This window comes from Thamnophis elegans, chromosome Z, assembly GCF_009769535.1.
Source record: "Thamnophis elegans isolate rThaEle1 chromosome Z, rThaEle1.pri, whole genome shotgun sequence".
Taxonomy (NCBI): Eukaryota; Metazoa; Chordata; class Lepidosauria; order Squamata; family Colubridae; genus Thamnophis; species Thamnophis elegans.
In genome coordinates, this window is record NC_045558.1 from 35,790,605 (window position 1) to 35,809,484 (window position 18,880).

Here is an 18,880-nt window from a genome sequence, read left to right on the forward strand (position 1 = left end):
AATGAGCCAATGAGAGGAAAGAGTTCTTTCAACCCTGCCCCAGCTAACTCTCTAGGGAAAAAAACACTTGACTCCATCTGAAAGTTACAATGATCTTTTACTAGAGATAACTGGATGCAGTGAAAGCAAGTCCGGATCTGAAGAAAACCCATGCAAATTGCTATATTGTTCCAAACCTTTATCCCTCCCCCTTTGACCAGTTCATCAGTGTCCAATAGTATGATAGCTGGATGTTTTGAAAACAGAACACTTTGCGAATAAATTAATATTCCATTTTCAGGTCTTGAGCCCCCCAAAAGTCTATGAAGCAGTTGAATGAAACTGGTTCACATCTCTGCTTCCTGTTTGTGCTCATCTTCCCCCTTTTTTTTCTTTTACAAGAGGCCATCTTACTCCCCTCTCTATCCCTCCATCCTGTTTAAGTTGTGGCAAGCTGCAATACAAGTGATGGGAAAGACATCCTAATGTGTTTACCACCATCACAAGGACATTAATCTTAGAAAGAGATAGAGAGACAGAGTGATTAGAGGGTATCTTGTGGCTTGTGCAGATATTGGGTATGGAATCTCTGGCGTAGTCTGGGACAACACCCATGCCACTCATCCACCCATTCAGTTTCAGAAAGGGGAAAATGTTTCCAGGCTTTTCCTCAGTGCTTGCGGGAGTCAAGAATATCTTTAACTTTAAACTTTAACTTTAATGTTTCCCTTCAATCAGGGTGAGGACTGGAGGGGTCCGACCTCTGGCTTCAGGTTAGCGCCAGCTTTAACAAGCTGTAATGAAATACTTGGGAAAGTATTAACTGTATTGTGACAGAGTTGATGATTTTACAAATGACACCTATTTATATTTGAGTTTTTTGGACCTCTGTCTAGATTGGAGGTATTTTGTGGAAAGGTAGACTTTGTCTCCAATTTTAAAATCTTTTGGTTCAATATGTTTTTTGACAGCTTGGTTTTTGTGTGCAGTACATGCATCATCTAGCACTCTGTGGACCACAGACCAGGTGTTTGACTGATCCAATCAGTCAATACAGTATGTTTGGAGAAAGATCTAGCATGGCCACAAATTCTTGTCCTGTAGCCACTTTGAAAGAGATGAAACCAATTATTATATACTCCTTCTGCAAATAGGAAGAAGTATGACCAATTGTCCTTCTTGTAATTAATAAAACATCTTAAATATTGTTCTAGAGTTGTTATTTCACTAACAGGCTCCATTATTCTGTGGATGATAGGAACTGCTGAGTCCCTGCTTAGTGCAATAACTTTAAAAATTCTTGCCAAAATTGTGAAGTGAATTGAACTTCCCATTGTGATAAAACCCTAATTTTCTTCCTTAGAAACTGTATCAGACATCTTCATATTGCCATCCTTTCTTTTCAACTCTTAGTTACATATCTGTTTTTTTTAAACTTCCCAGTGTGAAATTATGGACTCTGTTGCATTCTGGAGGCTTTAGATGTGCTGAACAAGGAGCCTAATTAGAGTATGGGCTGAAGGGATCTTGAAATTTTGGTTATCAGTTGACTCAGCACAGTGGGGGCACCCTGGAGCCCAAATGGGAGAAGCCAGAACTGGAAACATTCCAGGGGGACAAGTAAATGCAGTTTTCCACTCATCCCCTTCTGTAATTCTCACTCTGTAATAGGCTTCCCTTAAGTCCAATTTAGTAAAAATCCCTTTAGCCAGATGGGCTAACATGTCCTTCATTAACAGAAGGGGGTAACCTTTTTCAACACAAATGACATTCAGTTCTTGTAATCTACATAGAAACAAAGGGACTCATCATTCTTTTTCCTAAAAAGCACTGGGGTGCATTTTACCCCTCAGGGCAAATAGCAGTGATCAGCTCCATATTGCTGCATGTAGATCCAGAATATGGATGATGAAAAATCTGAGGTCCCCTGGGTTCTGCTGAATTTCACCCCCAGAATGGGGTTCAGTGGTCCAACCGTCTGGTATGGCTAGCTCACACAAATATATGTTAAATGATGATTTTGATTTTATGCATATGTAAAATGGTGCTTGTAATCATCAAAGGGGAATTTGATTTTGTCTAGTGCTTTCAAAGTCTATTGAATGAAGGAATAATAAGTTGTGAGTTTACAGCACCTTGGAGGTTGACATGAATTGATTCATCATAAAATCTGAATTGGAAAAAAATCTGGTAAGGAAAGGCTAAAGAAATGCCCTGATACGTTTTGTGATCCTCCCACTTTTGTAGGATCCCAATTCAGCTGAATTTTCACATCCTTCTCTCTCCAGATTCCCAGAAAGTATCCACAAAAGCTAATTAATGTTTGTTCACTTTAATGTACTAATATCACGTATTTTGTAATATGAAAGAAATAAAGAAAAAAGAAAGAACAAATAAAGAAAGAAAATAAAGAAAGAAAAGAGAAAGAAAGAACAAATAAAGAAAGAAAAGAAAGAAAAAAGAAACAACAAATAAAGAAAATAAAAGAAAGAAAGAAAGAAAGAAAGAAAGAAAGAAAGAATATACCTTCCAATTCAGAATAAATGTGTTATGGATAGTTATTACTCTTTCTTACACTGAATTAATTCAATATGGTAGATTTAAGTTAATTATTATTGACTCAAAGTGCTCCATTACAATGTTAATATATTGTATCAGATGTGTTTCTATCTTAATGTACAAAATCTCATTAAAATCTCACATATATCCAGTTCATCTAAAACTCTAAGTCTTCTGCTGGTGGCTGGTTTACACTATCACTTGCTCCATGCCTGGGGAAGTACAGCAACAGTCTGTTTCTTTTGGAAATTGTCCCCTAGGAATGTTTTTGAATATTTTGAAACATGTTACCTCTCCCAAGGATTAAGCAATTTTAAGGTTTTAATGTGCAATCAAATCTGTATTGAAAGTATATTTCTCCAAAGAATTACAGCGGGGGCAGGAGATCTGTAAATAGTATTTCTAAAGCAAGCATAACTAGCAGGTGCTTTTAACAAGTGCAGCTCAATATTGGTTAAGAGTATGGCATCTAAATTAAGAAGTCATCTTAATCCTTCTCATATGCTCAAACAAACCCATCTGCGAAGATCTATTCTGAAAGCAACAGCTTGTTTTGAGGTGATTCAATTAACATAGATACTGTACTGAATATAGAGGATTCTATATATTAGAGTCTTGAGTATCTGGTTATTAATTTTATAATGACTGGAGGAAAATAAATTATTTCAAGTTGCTCCTTTAGAGGTTCTCGCCAGCTCAAGACTGACTCAGCTTTCCATCCTTCTGAGGTCAATAAAGTGAGGACCCAAGTTGTAGGGGGCAATAGGCCGACTCTGTAAAATGTTTAGAGAGGGCTGTAAAGTATTGTGAAGCAGTATGCAAGTCTAAGGGCTACTGCTATTCTTCACATTACATTCAGACACATGTTTATTTGGATGGATTTATACAGCATTCTGAACCCAAACCAGAGATGACAGATTATAGTTAAGCATATTGTATGAACAAAGTCAATTCTGTTATGTTTTAAAAAATAATCCCGGCTTATTCTGTTATATGAACTTTTACCAGGTATAAACAATTCTTTCTTTCTTTCTTTCTTTCTTTCTTTCTTTCTTTCTTTCTTTCTTTCTTTCTTTCTTTCTTGTGCTCCCTCTGTTTGAGAATTGCGACTGAAAACTTTCTATCTCAGGGGACTTAAAAATGGTGAAATGAAGGGATTGCACTTGTTTAAAAAAATAAAGCATAAAGAGAAATAAGACATAAGAAATTTCTGATGAGACTCAAATCAGCTATCCTTGACTTGCTAAGCGGGTTACATTGACAATCATATTGGAATAGTTAAATAACAGGATGTTCTAAAAGGTAAGGTGTTGAATGTTAATCAATGGACTGTTAAAAGGGTGTTGTGACCTTTGGGAAGTAGCCAATCATTGCTGATTTTGGTCTACAAGGAAGTATAACACTTCAGCCCAGACAAGATAAAACAAGGACACATAACAGAAAAAAAACTAAGTTCAGTAGATAGTACATTTGCAGATTAAATTTCTGGTGATCATTGCATGTTTTTGAAATAAAAAAATGTTTTCTGTCCAATTTTGGGGCAGAGCAATTAGGCTGTGTATACTGGGTGGATATATGGGATCCACCCACTAACAGCTTGTTCATCCCTCCTTAGTAAATTGAGTTTGATGGGTCCATAGTATCCATGAATTTCCAGTAGTATATATAGTGTCATTCAAATCTGAAGAATAATGAAGAAACCAGGATTGCTTTTCAATCCCTATGAGTCTTTTAATAGAGAATAATGTAAAAGGTGATTTGTTTGAAGAGGAGATTTGCCTAACATAACCTCCTATTAAGGACATATGAATAAGCCTTGGCCATCATTCTGCATTAAATGTGACAAAATGACATTTTCAAGGGTTGTGAATGAAGGAATTGTATAATATGAATGGAAACAAAGTAATGGCCTGGTGGGCCAATCAAGCTAGTTGGAGTTTGCACAAGAAGGATAGATAGCTCAGGAAATGAAACAGTATTATGAACATACAGTACCTGCTTAGTTGAGGGAAAAGGAAGGTAGCATAGACTGCAATTTTGTACATGGAAAAGCATTTTGTTAATTTGTTAGAAAAATAATTCATTTTGAATTTCATTACAAAACATGTCCTTATTTTTCTAAACATAACATCTATTTCAAACCCTTCCAGGTTTTCAAGACTTTGATCTAAAACTGTAGGGTAAGTATCCCAAAAGCACTGAGCATGTTTTCTTTGGGGATAAGTTGTAACTCTATGAAAGTGTGGAGATGTCTACCTTCTCTAAATTAGAGATGGAAATCTAATTTAGCTTTTGTGGGATTGAAGTGCTATCTAAAGTATAGATTCCAAATAAAATATGATTTGTAAGAATTTGATAGGCAGGAACATTTATGGTGTAAAAAAAATGGAATTGGAACCAAGGGGATCAAAGCTCTGTCCCCTTATTATAACTGCATGACTCATGCAAAAAAGGAACAGGATTTCAGTTGCATAGTTGTACCACCAACTTTTATAAGTCTCCTCATGGTTGATTGAAGCATCACAAAATAATTTTGTTTGTATTCTGAACAATATTTTATTTTATGCCACTTTAAGTACCATGTGATTTACTAATTTGTTTCTATAGAAAGACTTATAAAAAAGTGTGATCTTTGTCCCAAATTATTTGATTTGATTTTCATTTAATAAGATTTCTAGGAAGAGCTGCATGAACAGTTTTGGAATGAGATTGGAATGAGGCTTTGGAATGAGAATGAGGCTTAGATGCACAGGATTCAGAAATGGGAAATTTGCAGCCCCTGGAAATGGTTTGAATGTTCCCCTCAGTTCTGTTAGCCATGATGGAATACTGAGTTTCTAATTGCTTCAAGTATGGAATGACTTCGAAAGATATCTCTCTAAGGAGCAATGAGAAGAAATTTTATGGATTTATGGGGAAAGAGTGCACACAACGTAGAATGACATCATAAGATTTGTACCTGGTTACATTGGTATGGTTCAGACAATTAAGGCAATAAAATCACAAAGAAAAAAGAAAAAAGTTATCAGTGATTTCATAATAACATTTATTGAAATACCTGACATATATTTACTTAAAAATAGCATAGTATAATAGTCTGGACATTCTCTTCAAACAACCAGTGTGATTGTGTGGTGTATACTAAAATGAATATTCCTTCAAAAATGTATAGTAAAAGTCTAAATTATGATGTGTTAATATACTTGTTTATTCTAGAACAATTTATCTGAAATCTCACCCATCCTGTTCTTACGAGCATTGTATTATATTATAATATTGGAATTAGGTACACCAGATACAATTTAGCCATCTCTTTTTTCCATGAAAGTGGTGAAATCCACAAAAATAAAGACCTTCACATTATCCTTACATATTTTAGGATATACGCTATTAGAGTAATGAATGCCAAGTGCCAAGTTGCTAAATGAGACATTTGTTAAGTGAATTTTGCTCCATTTTAAGATCTTTCTTGCCACATTTGTTGCCACATTTGTTAAGTGAATCACTGTAGTTGCTAAATTAATCCTGCAGTTGTTAAGTGAATCGGAATTATGCATTGACTTTGCTTCAGAAGGTTGCAAAGATGATCATATGATCCTGACATACTGCAACCATCATAAATATGAGTCAGTTGGCAAATATTTGAATTTTGATCACATGATTATGAGGATGCTACAATAGTCATAAGTGTGAAAAATCACTTTTTCAGTATTGTTATAACTTCAAGCAATCACTAAATGAACATAAATTGAGCACTATCTGCATTTCACTGCATTTTTCCATCTGAAGTAATACCATAATTATCTGTTATTTCTCGCCCTGGCTGGTAACATAAATATTTTCTCTTTTTTACTTTCTTCTTTTCCTGTAATGTATTTCTGCCTAATGAATATGAATATGGCAAACTCAGGGAGATAGTAGAGAACTGGCGTGCTATGGTCCATGAAGTTGTGAAGAGTAAGACATAAATTAGCAACTGAACAACAAGTGCTGTTTTGCTATCATTTTGTATACTAGATGACACAGGGCATTCTGAATGAGATGTAAGAAGTTCCACATCTACAAACATGTGTATTCATGTAACTATACAAATGGAAATTATGCAGAGAAAATTCTACAGAATAACATTTTTATGGGGATGCGAGGATGGTGATATGAATGGGAGACAAATAACCTAAAAGGAAAAAAATCCCTGAATTTTTCAAACAATAAATAAATAACTAGAAATTTTGGCTATGATATAGCAGCAGATTTTACTGACTCATACATTTTTAATCATCACTTCCAAAGCATAGTACTCCTTATGCTGCCTTGTGGGTGCATATAGTTGGAAGAATAATAACCTAAATGAAAAGAACATTTGAACTGAAATCTATCTACTGTTCAAAACATTTTCTCTGGAAATCCATTTAAGCTATTGAATATTTTGTTTTCAAACAATTATTTTATAACAATGCATTTAAAGTTTTGGCACTAAAGAGACTATGTGAAGTGATCACTTTCCTTTTCCTACTTCCTTGGCAGAAATATGCTCATTGCTTATCTCACTCTGTGTGTCTGTGGCTAAGGAAGCATGTGGTACACTGCTCCTTTTCAGTCTGCATTTAATCATATGTATTGTATACATGTTTCTGAAACACACAGGTACACCCAGATCTGTACACCTGATTATTTAATGTATGAATTTAGATATTTACTCTAATTTGCTTGCATATAAACGCAGATCTATTTCTTCCCAATAAAATGTGTGCAAGCCCCTAAAAATGTTATTTCCCTGTCTTTTCCCCAATTTTCCAAATATTTAAAATGCACATATGTTTTAGTAGTAGGTGAGAAATACTCTTATTGCCCAAGCCACTTCCCTCTTCTCTATCAACTCCTCAGTTGTTTCATGTCATAATTCTTTGGATGTATCCCTGAGTCAGCAGAAAACTCTAAGGCATGAAATTTCCTGTCTCTGTTTTTGATTCCTATCTTGCTTCTGTTGCCTGTGTTTCAGCTCATGGCAAACATTTGACTTCCCTTCTAAATAATGGGTGAGAAAGTCCAACATATTCTATGTATCTTGTGGCTGCTCTTGGACAATTTTTTATTTATTAAAATAAATAAAATATAAAAATATAAATTAATTAAATTTATATGCCATTCCTTTCACTATCCTGAATGACTCTGGGTGACCTACAATAGCATAAAAGTAGTAAATATAAAAAAATTAAAAGCAACAAAATTAAATAAACAATTAAATAATACATTAAAATCCATAGTCTGAATGGTAGAGAGGTGGAATTTTGTCTTGCACTCAGCCATCTCCAATCTAGCATGCCCAATTAGGGTCCTAATTGATAAAGCCATATTTTAAAGCCTTTGCAAAAGGCCAGAAGGGAAAAGACAGATCTCACCTTACTTGTCTTCTGGAACATCCAGAGGGTATGGGTCACAGCAAAGAAGGCTTTTCTCCTTGATTCCACCAACCAAAATTTCTTATCCAACAATGTCTGAAGTAGGCTTCTTCTGATGCTAATACCCTAGAATATAGGCTCAAGATCCAGATGGATCTTGACAGACTTGAACACTGGGCCCTATCTAACAAAATGAAATTCAATGTAGAGCAAAGTAAAGTCTTACACTTAGGCAAGAAAAACCCAAAGTACACATATAGACTGGGTGAAACCAGGCTTAATAGCAGTAACTGTGAGATGGATCTTGGAGTTTTAATGGACAACCAGTTAAATATGAATTAGTAGTGTGCGGCGGCAGCCAAAAAAAGTCAATGCAATCCTAAATTGCATTAACAGAAGGGTACAATCAAGACCAAGTGAGGTACTAATACCACTCTATAAAGCCTTAGTAAGACCATCTAGAATACTACATCCAATTTTGGTCACCACCCTATAAAAATATGTTGAGACTCTAGAAAAAGTGCAGAGAAGAGCAACCAGGATGATTAGGGGACCGGAGACTAAAACATATGAAGAACGGTTACAGGAATTGGGAATGGCTAATATAGTAAAGAGAAAAACCAGGGGAGAAATGATAGTAGTCTTCCAACATTTGAGGGGCTGCCACAGAGAGAAAAAGATCAAGCTATTTTCTAAAACACCTGTAGGCCAGGCAAGGAATAATAGATGGAAACTGAACAAGGAAAGATTTAACTGGAAATAAGAATACCTTTTCTGAAAGTGAGAACAGTCAACCAATGGAATAGCTTTCCTTTGGAAGTTGTGGAAGCTTCATCATTTGAGACTTGCAAGAGGCGATTGGACTGCCATTTGTCAGGAACGATGTAGGGTCTCCTGCTTATGAGTGGGGGTTGGACTAGATGATCTACAAGGTCCTTTACAACTCTGTTAATCTGATGGTGCAAAGAGGTGGGCCAATCCCATTGAAGTGACAGGGTTTCTCAATGCTGAAACATCATACCCCTTTAATACATATGCAGCTAAAAACCATGTAGTCATCTCAATCAAAAGCCAGCAAAGAGATGGAAGCAATGTCCTGGAGAGGAACCAGAAAAAAATGTTCAGTTTGTGCAAAAGGATTGCAAGATACTGACATTTAGTTTCTTAACATACTCACATATTTTCATTATCTTTAAAAGTTTTGAATTTGTCATTACTCTTGATATATTACATTTATAGTTAATCCCATATTTTATTACCCCTACATATTCTTTTCTTAGTTATTTCCTTTTTTAGCATCTACCACACAATCAGCACTACAATAGTATGGAGCGTAAGAATATTCATTTGGCCTTATCTCTTTAGGCCAAGTGATGCTTCAAAATTTGGATGCCGGAAAATGGCAGGAAGAAAAGAAAGACCAATTTAGAGAGAAATCATAGCTTTGCAGTAGCTCATGCAGCTACTGAATGCAGAAGATCTCAAGTTTATCCCATGGTATTTGCAATTTAAAAAGATTTAGTAGCAGAACACAGCTTGAATTTCATGAGAGCTAATAGTGACTATATGATAAAAATTCTGATCTGGTGCTAGCAAACTTCTTGAATCACTAGAAATCATGTCAGTGTCTTCTCTCTGAGGGCCAAAGTTATTGAAAAAGCTCATTTGACCAAGGTATGGCTTTATAATTTCACTGGGTAACTCAGTAGCAGAGCAAATGCTTGGCATACAAAAGATTTAAACCTTGGCAAGTCTAGATTGGATTGGAAAAAAAGCCTACAAAAGTAATTTCAGCATATATTAAATTAAATAGAAGAATTATAAGCTTCCGTTTCCATGTTCCACTCAGAACATTAGTGATTTGGATGGATTGAGGTGATGCTTTTTCCTGATGCAGTGTCACTTTATCAGACCTAGAAGATGAGCCTCCTCTGTGCCTGTACTGCTTCCCCTGAGAGGCAAAGTTCCCAACTCTACTTAGGTTTCATAGTGCTTTGAAAAATCTAGCTATTCTCCTACTGTATTGGGTCAGGATGTTCTGTGCTGTTAGGAAAAGATGTAGTTGTGGTTTGCAGCTTTGGTTGTGTGTGTATAGGTTGCGGTTTTTATAATGGTTTAAATTTTTTAAAGACCATTCAGAATGTTAATTATAAGTTTGATTGTCTTATAAATCTAAATGATCAGACCAGATATGTAGACTTGAATCTACTTGTATATGTAGATACAAGTGGAGTCTTTCATGTTTTGGATCACATTCTCCAGTATGGCTATTCTCTGTGCATTGTTTATATGCTTACACTTTTATCAGATGTTCACTATAATGTATAATCATTGTGACTGAAACACAGCTTTTATATGGCCCTAAGAACTCTTTATTATATTTTTCTATTATCTCATCCTATCATTGGCAAAATCTTGGCAACTTCCACATATTTCTTCAAATATTTATTTAAGGGTTGAAAAGATGACTTTATCTGAGTTATTCAGATTATAAAAGGCAAACACTAAAATGTCAACTTGCAAGCAGAATAAAGCTTCCAAAGCTGCCAAACTAGTTTATGAAACATTTGTGAAATACAGAAGGATTATTAAGTTCATGACAAGCACTCTGCTTAAAGTATGGCATAATGGGCAATCAAGTGCTATAGCAATCTCCCCTTGTTTCTGCTATTAATATTTTTAAAGATTGCCCCAGGCTTCACGCTTAAATACTAAACAACTCACTTAAGTGTCAGGCCTTCCTTTCAGTTGCCTGTTGTGCTGCACTTTGTTTTATTAACTCAAAGAAAATCAGACTATGAAAAAATACTTAGTGCTTTAGGGAATGCTAAAAATTATCAAGAATCTAGGTAGGGGATGGCCATTAAAAAGAGAACCCCAGGCTAATGTGCACATTCAGGTTTCCAAGGCAACCTGCTATTGAAAATTTATATTCAGTTAAGCAGAGTAGAAGACCTACCCTGTAATCACAGCACATGTAATGGGAATAAGTACTAAGGGTCTCAAACAACCAAGCCTAATTTGAATAACTGCAGACACTACCACTTGCAGAAAGGCTTTAGTGGTTTTAAGGAGACCAAGGAACTTAGGTTTGCTTCATCATAGTTTATGGGTAAGTCAGGAATTCATGGCTTGAGCTAAAACTGAGAAAACCAAACCATAGTTTTGTGTACAGAGCTAATCCAATCAACCTTTCCTTCTGGAATATCAATAGAAGTTTGGAGTATGAGCAAATTAAACAAAGATTCCTTCTAACCTGTGCATAGGAATGATTAATTATATTTTGAACATTAGTTATTTTTGTCAAGTAAGTAGATGCTAATGTACATCTTGTTTCTTGTTTCAGACTGGATTAAATTTGAAAAACTGGGTCTACATATATTAATAGAGTGTTGTATAAGGCTCAGATATTACCCAAGTGAAGGAACTGGGCAGACTAAAGATTTTGAATAAACATATTTTATAGTCGTGAAATTCATTCTAAATTCTTACTTAGAGGGATTAATATCAACACTGATTACAACTACTGTCCAACTAATTTATATGAGATTAAATTTATTGATCATACAATAGTTGGAATGTCTTTCAAACAGAGATAGATAAGATTGTCATATAAATCAAATTAATCCAAGTAAAAATGAAATATACAAATGAGTCTTTATGTATTTATTATCTGTCTGCCTGCCTGCCTGCCTGCCTGCCTGCCTGCCTGCCTGCCTGCCTTTCTATCTATCTATCTATCTATCTATCTATCTATCTATCTATCTATCTATCTATCTATCTATCTATCTATCTATCTATCTTCTATTGTCTCTTACAAACAGCTAAGATATCAGGTAATTAAAAATAGAAAATAATAATTTCTAAAGCAATTGTAAATTACTGAAAACAAGAATCATAACATAAAATGAACAGTACATCCAACATGTAGAATAGACCTTTAGAATAAATGAATGTTTTATGTGCCATCCTAAAAAGTCCCTCATTCTTATGCCATCTTAATGACGCTAGATTTAAAGTTTAGAGTACATTGAAAGCCATCAAAATTTTATAAGAAAAGAATGAGTTTTTGTTTCTGGCAAAAGGAAATACATTTTGTGCCCTGTCTTTAAATTTTGAGATTACACATAATACTGCATCTACACATATCAGCTTGAGATCTTCAATAATAATAGGTGATGAACCATAATAATGATTCCTGAATGAAGTACTATCCAGACATAGTTGTGGTGTTTACATGCTCCAAAGAATATGAGACTTATACCAGATGTTCAATAATACAGAACAGATCTCAACAGAAGGGTGAGAAAAAGAGTTCCTCTTCCCTAAATAATATAGTGAGTTACAGAAGTTTACAGAAATCAATAATAAATTTGTTTTTACACAGGTCAACAAAGAGCAAACTAGTTGCTGGAGTTGACAGTTTGTGTCCAATAAGCTTTAGTACTGAGGACTGCATGACTAGTGGAAGAAAAGTTATATACCTACCACATATATACGAAGACTGAAAATACCTGCTATAAATATACAGATTATTACAAAAATTAATGATATATTATTACAAATCAGATCCAACAACAAAAAGATATATTAAAAGAATGAATCAATTCTTGAAAGAACAAAATCCCAAATCATTAATAAAAATTAAATTTATATGAACTAATGCATTCACAGAAGTAGAAATAGAAAAACTACAAACGTCTACTTGGGGCAAGAAAATTGATGCCTTGCCAAAAGTATCTCAGAATATAGAGGCAAACCAAGAGGAGTTGGTATTAGTTAGTAGAGGAAGCCAGCATAGCTTTCCTTTCCCTGAATCAGTCATCCTCTCTTCTGCCTTCTCTCTGGAAAGAATAAAGTCCTATAGCTATTTTTTTAAAAGAAATTAAAACAGGGAATAACTGATAATTTAGAATAGTACAGAAACAATAGAACAATGTTGCCTACATTGAAGTGTGTTATAAATAAACTAGCACACATATTAAAAGATGCAAATACTGTAATATCAAATATAAGTGTCGTCACTACAAGAAATAAGCCAATTCAATTACAGTATAGCTGCAGTTATTACATTATACCTTGGATGCCAAATTATGAAAGAAGATAAAAAGCCAAACATTAAATCACCAAAACGGAAGGTCAGGTTGGAAAACAAAAAGAATGGTAAGATCAGTTATAAGCAAACTAGAATAGATGAAAGAATATAAATCAAAGAAAACTAAAAAGTATCTAATCAAGAAATATCTCTTAGAAACTAGGGAGATCAAGGAAGCTCTCTCTGCTTTTTCAACTTTTTTTATTCTCTTAATTTTTAACATTATTTCAAATTCTGTTTTCAGCTTTGTTTTGAATTAAGTTTTTATACCACTGCATGCTTTTATTTATAAACTGCCCAGAGTCACTCTAATTAGATGGTGGTGTAGGGGAAGAAGGAAGGAAAGTTTATGATGATCTCTGCAAGTTTCCCACAAGGAAATTCAATGGGGAAGACATCATGAAGCCTGAACTCATTCCCACTCCCATTGATTTTTGCTTTTGTCTATAGTCACACTATTTTTTTCTTTATGTAAGGAAATATATCTGAAACAATAACCCAAAAGGTTTTATGTTGTCTATAATTCTCTATCAATTCGGTGTCTACTGTCTTGGACCAATACATTAAACTTACTGATAGGAATATACAATAAACTAGTAGAAATGATAGTTAGTCACAAAGTGGATTTTTATTGGCAGTGTTGTAGGGTTTTTAGAAATAAGTTTTGCTTTGTGCAATTTCTCTTCTTTCAATTTTGGGTAAACGTATCAGGAGAAAAAATGCACAAGAACAGACTTTCACACTAAATCTTGGCAGTTCTGCTTCAAGACCCATCTGTCCTATTTTCATATCTATGAAAATAAAATTATCCTGACCTGATTTCAAATTCTTTGGCAAAGATTCAGGAGTTGCCTTTAGGAAGGCTGTAGTCCAAGCTTTTTCATCCATCAATTTCATATTTAGCTGCGATAGGGAAGATCAAAATAGATCAGAACAACAATTGTAAAAATGAATGCAAATCCACTGATTTTAAGGGGAAAAACATAATTTTACACTCTCTGGTCACTTTCACTTTAGAATTAAACCTAGTTGGACTCGGTCTCAGGAAAAAAAAGAACCGTCTTCTAGAAATGATCTAATCAATGTTGGGAAGAATTATCTAAATGAACTTTTTATTAGTCCTTTCTCAGCTGAATATTTTCTATGTTTGTGCATTTGCATATGTGTTTCTACATAGCAATTTACTTTTGCACCAAAAACAACAGTACTATTCAAAAACTACTTATCTTTTTATAGAAAGTAGGACAGAGACAGAAGGAAACATGGCATTAAATGTACCCCTCTATACCCAAGGGCACAGAATTACAGTCAAATGTATAGCTGTTGTAAATGCCTAGTTTGTTTTCAGTCAGATAATGGTCTTAGGTTAATGGTCTTAAGAGACTTGACATGCTTGGTGCCTTGAACCTGAAAATCACAATTCACAGAAGCATCTGAATGGTATGCAAAAACTGTACATGTATGTTTTTGCAAAGTGCTCCATCTCTACTTCTAATACAGTTTTGCTGCTATAGTGAAAACTAGACCCATAAACTGTATAATGGATGCTAAAAAAAAGGATTATCCGAATTCAGTGTCAGCTTGTAGATGATATTGAAGATCAGGGCAAAACAGAGTTGAATAAATTTGTTTCCATTCTGAATGCTTTCCTTATTTTCTTGCATTAAAAAATACTTTCAAATTACATATTTCATTTAATGCATATTTAATAAATCTTTTCTAGAAGAGTACATAATTTGACAACGTTGTGGTACATGAAAGTACTGAAAAATTCATAGAAATGAGAAATCTAGCAGATGGCAAAATTCTAATTTGTTTATCAGTTCAATTTAATTTGGAATGCGGATCTAGTCCAAATCTAGCCTATGTCATTGATTCTGCTACTTATATATTATTCCTGTATGTCAAATTTTCTGCTGAGCATATTAAATTGTAAGAAAATCCATATTTGTTATATAAGTTATATTATTGTGTTATGTTATTCCATAAACACAAATATTTTTGGTGTATCTTTTTTGCAGCCTACTCTAATGAATAAAACTATGCATGGAGTTTGATGCAAGAGTATTTTAACATTCCTAAATATATATTTCTCAGCATGCATCTTTTCATAGTACACACTGATTAGGACAAAACATTTTCAAGTATACTTTTTATATGTACCGTATCTTTTCCAAATTGATATTATTTTATACATAATTGTTTTTTTGTGGGGGACCCAAGAGTGATGAATGCTGCTAAATTCTGGACACTGTTGCCAATTAGTTAGTATCGTATGTAGGCAACCCTTGAGTTACAAATATAATAGAGTCTGCCAATTATATTTGTATTCCAATATTTGATGGAATCAAGTTAAATGAACATGATCACTTCTTTCTTTCCCCAATGAATTTGCTAATCAAATATGCAGGTCGCTAAATGCACATGAGGTATTTCAGGGTGGGGAAGAGCATGCAGCCCCTAGTGCTGGAGCAGGCTACTCAAGGCCTCCCCGATCCACTGACATACTTCATGTTCCCCTGGGTCCCATCCCACAATTGTTTCCCATCCCTGATCTGTCCACCAGGTCTCCATAGGTTTGCTTTGCTAGCATCCTGGATTCCACTTACTCCTTCCCACTCCATTTCCCATGGCTTTATTGTGCTTTTTGAAGATTTCCAGAAGAAGCTGATCCACTGGCAGAAAAGCCAAAGTGTTTTATTCAGATGATGGTGAAACTGTAAAAACGTGAAATCTAAGGAAAACATTTTCACCAGCTTCTGAGTAAAAAAACTTCAGCTTTGGGCCATGTGGCCAGCAGGCCTCTGATAATAGAAATGGCCTAGAGTGGGCTGCAGCAGCCTCCTGATTCAGGACAGCTTTAGGGATTGAGGCAGCACCAGTGTGCAATCGATGAAGTGTTTGCTTCCTTTGCCTCAGGATGAACTGCAAGCTCCATGTTGATTGGCTTACTTTGTTCCTGATGTCAAGAGCTGCCAAGAAGGGGCACTGCACTAGGGGCACTGTATGGATAGTTTCCGGCTGCTGCTACTGCTGGTTCACTCAGGGACATGCTGTGCGCACATGCTTCATGTGTGCTATATACGCATGCACAGTACTAAAAAAATGCTTCTGCGCATGCACAGAAGCAAAAAAAACAAGATGGTGGTGCCTATGGAGCCACTGAGAGAACCATTTCAGAGGTGTGGCAGGCCGAGTTACTACCTACTCGGCCGAAACAGTCTGAACCAGGAGGAAACCACCTCTTTTGCTCTCAGTCTGCAAAACCTGCACTAGGGCTGCTCATACAAGTTACTGCTCTATCTTAAATAAATGCAGGATATCTTACTTGCTTATATGAATAAGGAACTCTTTAAGAAGGAATCTGTTGACTTAACTCTAGCCCATCGTCTAGTGGCAGGAAGAAAGAAAGTTCACTGTTTTGTGGAGTCTTCCTAGCCAATTTGCTTGAAAGTTCCTGCATTCCTTTTTAAAAAAAATCATAGTTGGTAATGCCACAAGGAAGCCAGACTTAATTCCTTCCATTATCCTGGAAGTTGTATATGGAATCTGGGTAGAGCAATAGAAAATGTAAACTTGACAAAAATATATTAACATTTGCACTGTTTTGGTACTTTCTTGCTAATATCCTGTCTTCATAGGTTGTAACAACAATCACTGCTATATAAGGATACATCCCTATGATATTTGAGAAGCTGCCGTTAATTTCTACATTCTAGTGGGTTGGATATTCTTTCAGAATACATGGATGGAAAAGAAAAAAAATAATGATACATCTGGCTGATACTTTCTGATTGTGAATTTTTTGTACCATGGAAGCATGCACATTGGAAACAGTAAAGGTTATGTTGAATGAGCCAGGCCATTTTTTTCTGCAAATAAAACCACAACAAAAAACAATTTTAAAAAACCAAAGTGAATTTTGAAGTATTTCTTACTACAATTTATGCATATATTTCACTTATAAAAATTACTGTACTAACAAATATTATTTCCATAAAGAATTCTTTAATTTCCATCTGCATCTGAAGTCATACAGAAGCAACTGATGGCGACAAACTTCTTAGATTGCTAAGTAAAATAAATTATAATAAAAAACGTAAAACATTCTTGTTTCCCTTATATTTATATGCCTGTACAATTGTATTATTTTTATATAGCATATTTTTATGTTTAGTCAAGAAGTCTTTGAAAATTAGGGATCATTCTGATCTGGTTTTGCTGCTTTATACAAGTAATGGAATTTTCACCTTTGGATTAATAAGCAAATAAACCAAGTTAAAAAAGAAAATGCAGTACAAAGTACATGATTAGTTATATGTTTTTTGTTCATGTCAATAAACATATCTGCAGATGGGTTTGATTAGGCCAGCATGCAATCTTTCTGTAGAGATTAATGGGAAATTGGAACCCTCAGACAAAATATTAGAGTTATGTAATGGGTTAGTTGATGTATGGAATTTTTAAAAAATGCATTAAAAAGGAAATATAGAAACATTGTGTGTTAAGGGGGAAAAAATCCATTGGATTTGTAATCACTGTGAACATAAAGAGATGAAGTTCTTTCATAATGTGACCAGATTTTCAGATTGGTAAAGAGGGACACCTTTGACCAGGGAGGGTGGGCTTGATTAAAAATTTTATACGGAGCAACAAAAATTTTCATACAATGCAAAAATAGTATTGTAATATTTTTTTTATATCAACATAACTACAATTTACAAATATAAATTGTAACTGTTGCCAAACATCAAAATTTTGATCACGTGACCATGAGGATGCTGCAACGGTCGCTAAGTATGAAAATGGTAGCTAAGTGTGAAAAATGATCATCAGTCACTTTTTTCAATGCCATTGTAACTTTGGACACTAAATGAACTGTTTGAAAGCTAAGGCTAGCTTGCATTATAATGCCTTATGCTAGGTTACATTTTCAAGAGAGAGAAGCTAAACTCCTTATTAGAATTGAAATAGAAATGAATAGAGTAGAGTAGAGTAGAGTAGAGTCGAGTAGAGTAGAATAGAATAGTTTATTAGTTAAGTGTGATTGGACACACAAGCAATTTGTCTTTGGTGCATAGGCTTTCAGTGTACATAAAAGAAAAAAAATACATAAATCAAGAATCATAAGCTACAACACTTAGTGATAGTCATAGGTTACTAATAAGCAATCAAATTATACTAGGAAACAAATTATTGGATTTTTAAATTATTGGATATTTTTTCAAAGAAACTCAGTATGTGCTTCCTGATTATTAAAAGTGCAAATTCAGTGTCAGTGACTCCTGACTATTTAAAATATAGTCTAAGACAATTTAAAAAAAGAATCCACACAGAATAAAACTATTTTTAAAAATCCTATGCACAATAAATAAAATATTATTTTAAAATACATTAAAAAAATAAAAGAAAAAAACCCGGCTCACTTACCAGCAGGCAGGCACTCCAAGTGAATCCAGAGTGATATAGATGTTAATTTCTGTGGACCACCTAAATTTTCTCACAGACCACCAGTGGTCCACCATGGACCACTGGTTGGGGACCACTGCTTTAAAGCAGAATCTGCAGAGGGGAAGCAGGGAGACGGTTCCTAAATAGAATGCCCCCTTTAAAAAAAGTAAGTTTTTTTTTAAATGACTCAATGCAGCCAAGTTCATTATATGGCATCATGCAAGCCTTGTCACATCTTATTATGCCATCATCGCTAAATCTCTTTAGAAAGTCTACACGAATATAGTTTGTAAATCCCCCTATATTGCTCCTTTCCCATGACTCCTGATGGTGGCAGGTAGACTGCTCTTGCCCACAGAAGCTCAAGAGGAGAAAATTGGATAAAGCACACCTTAGT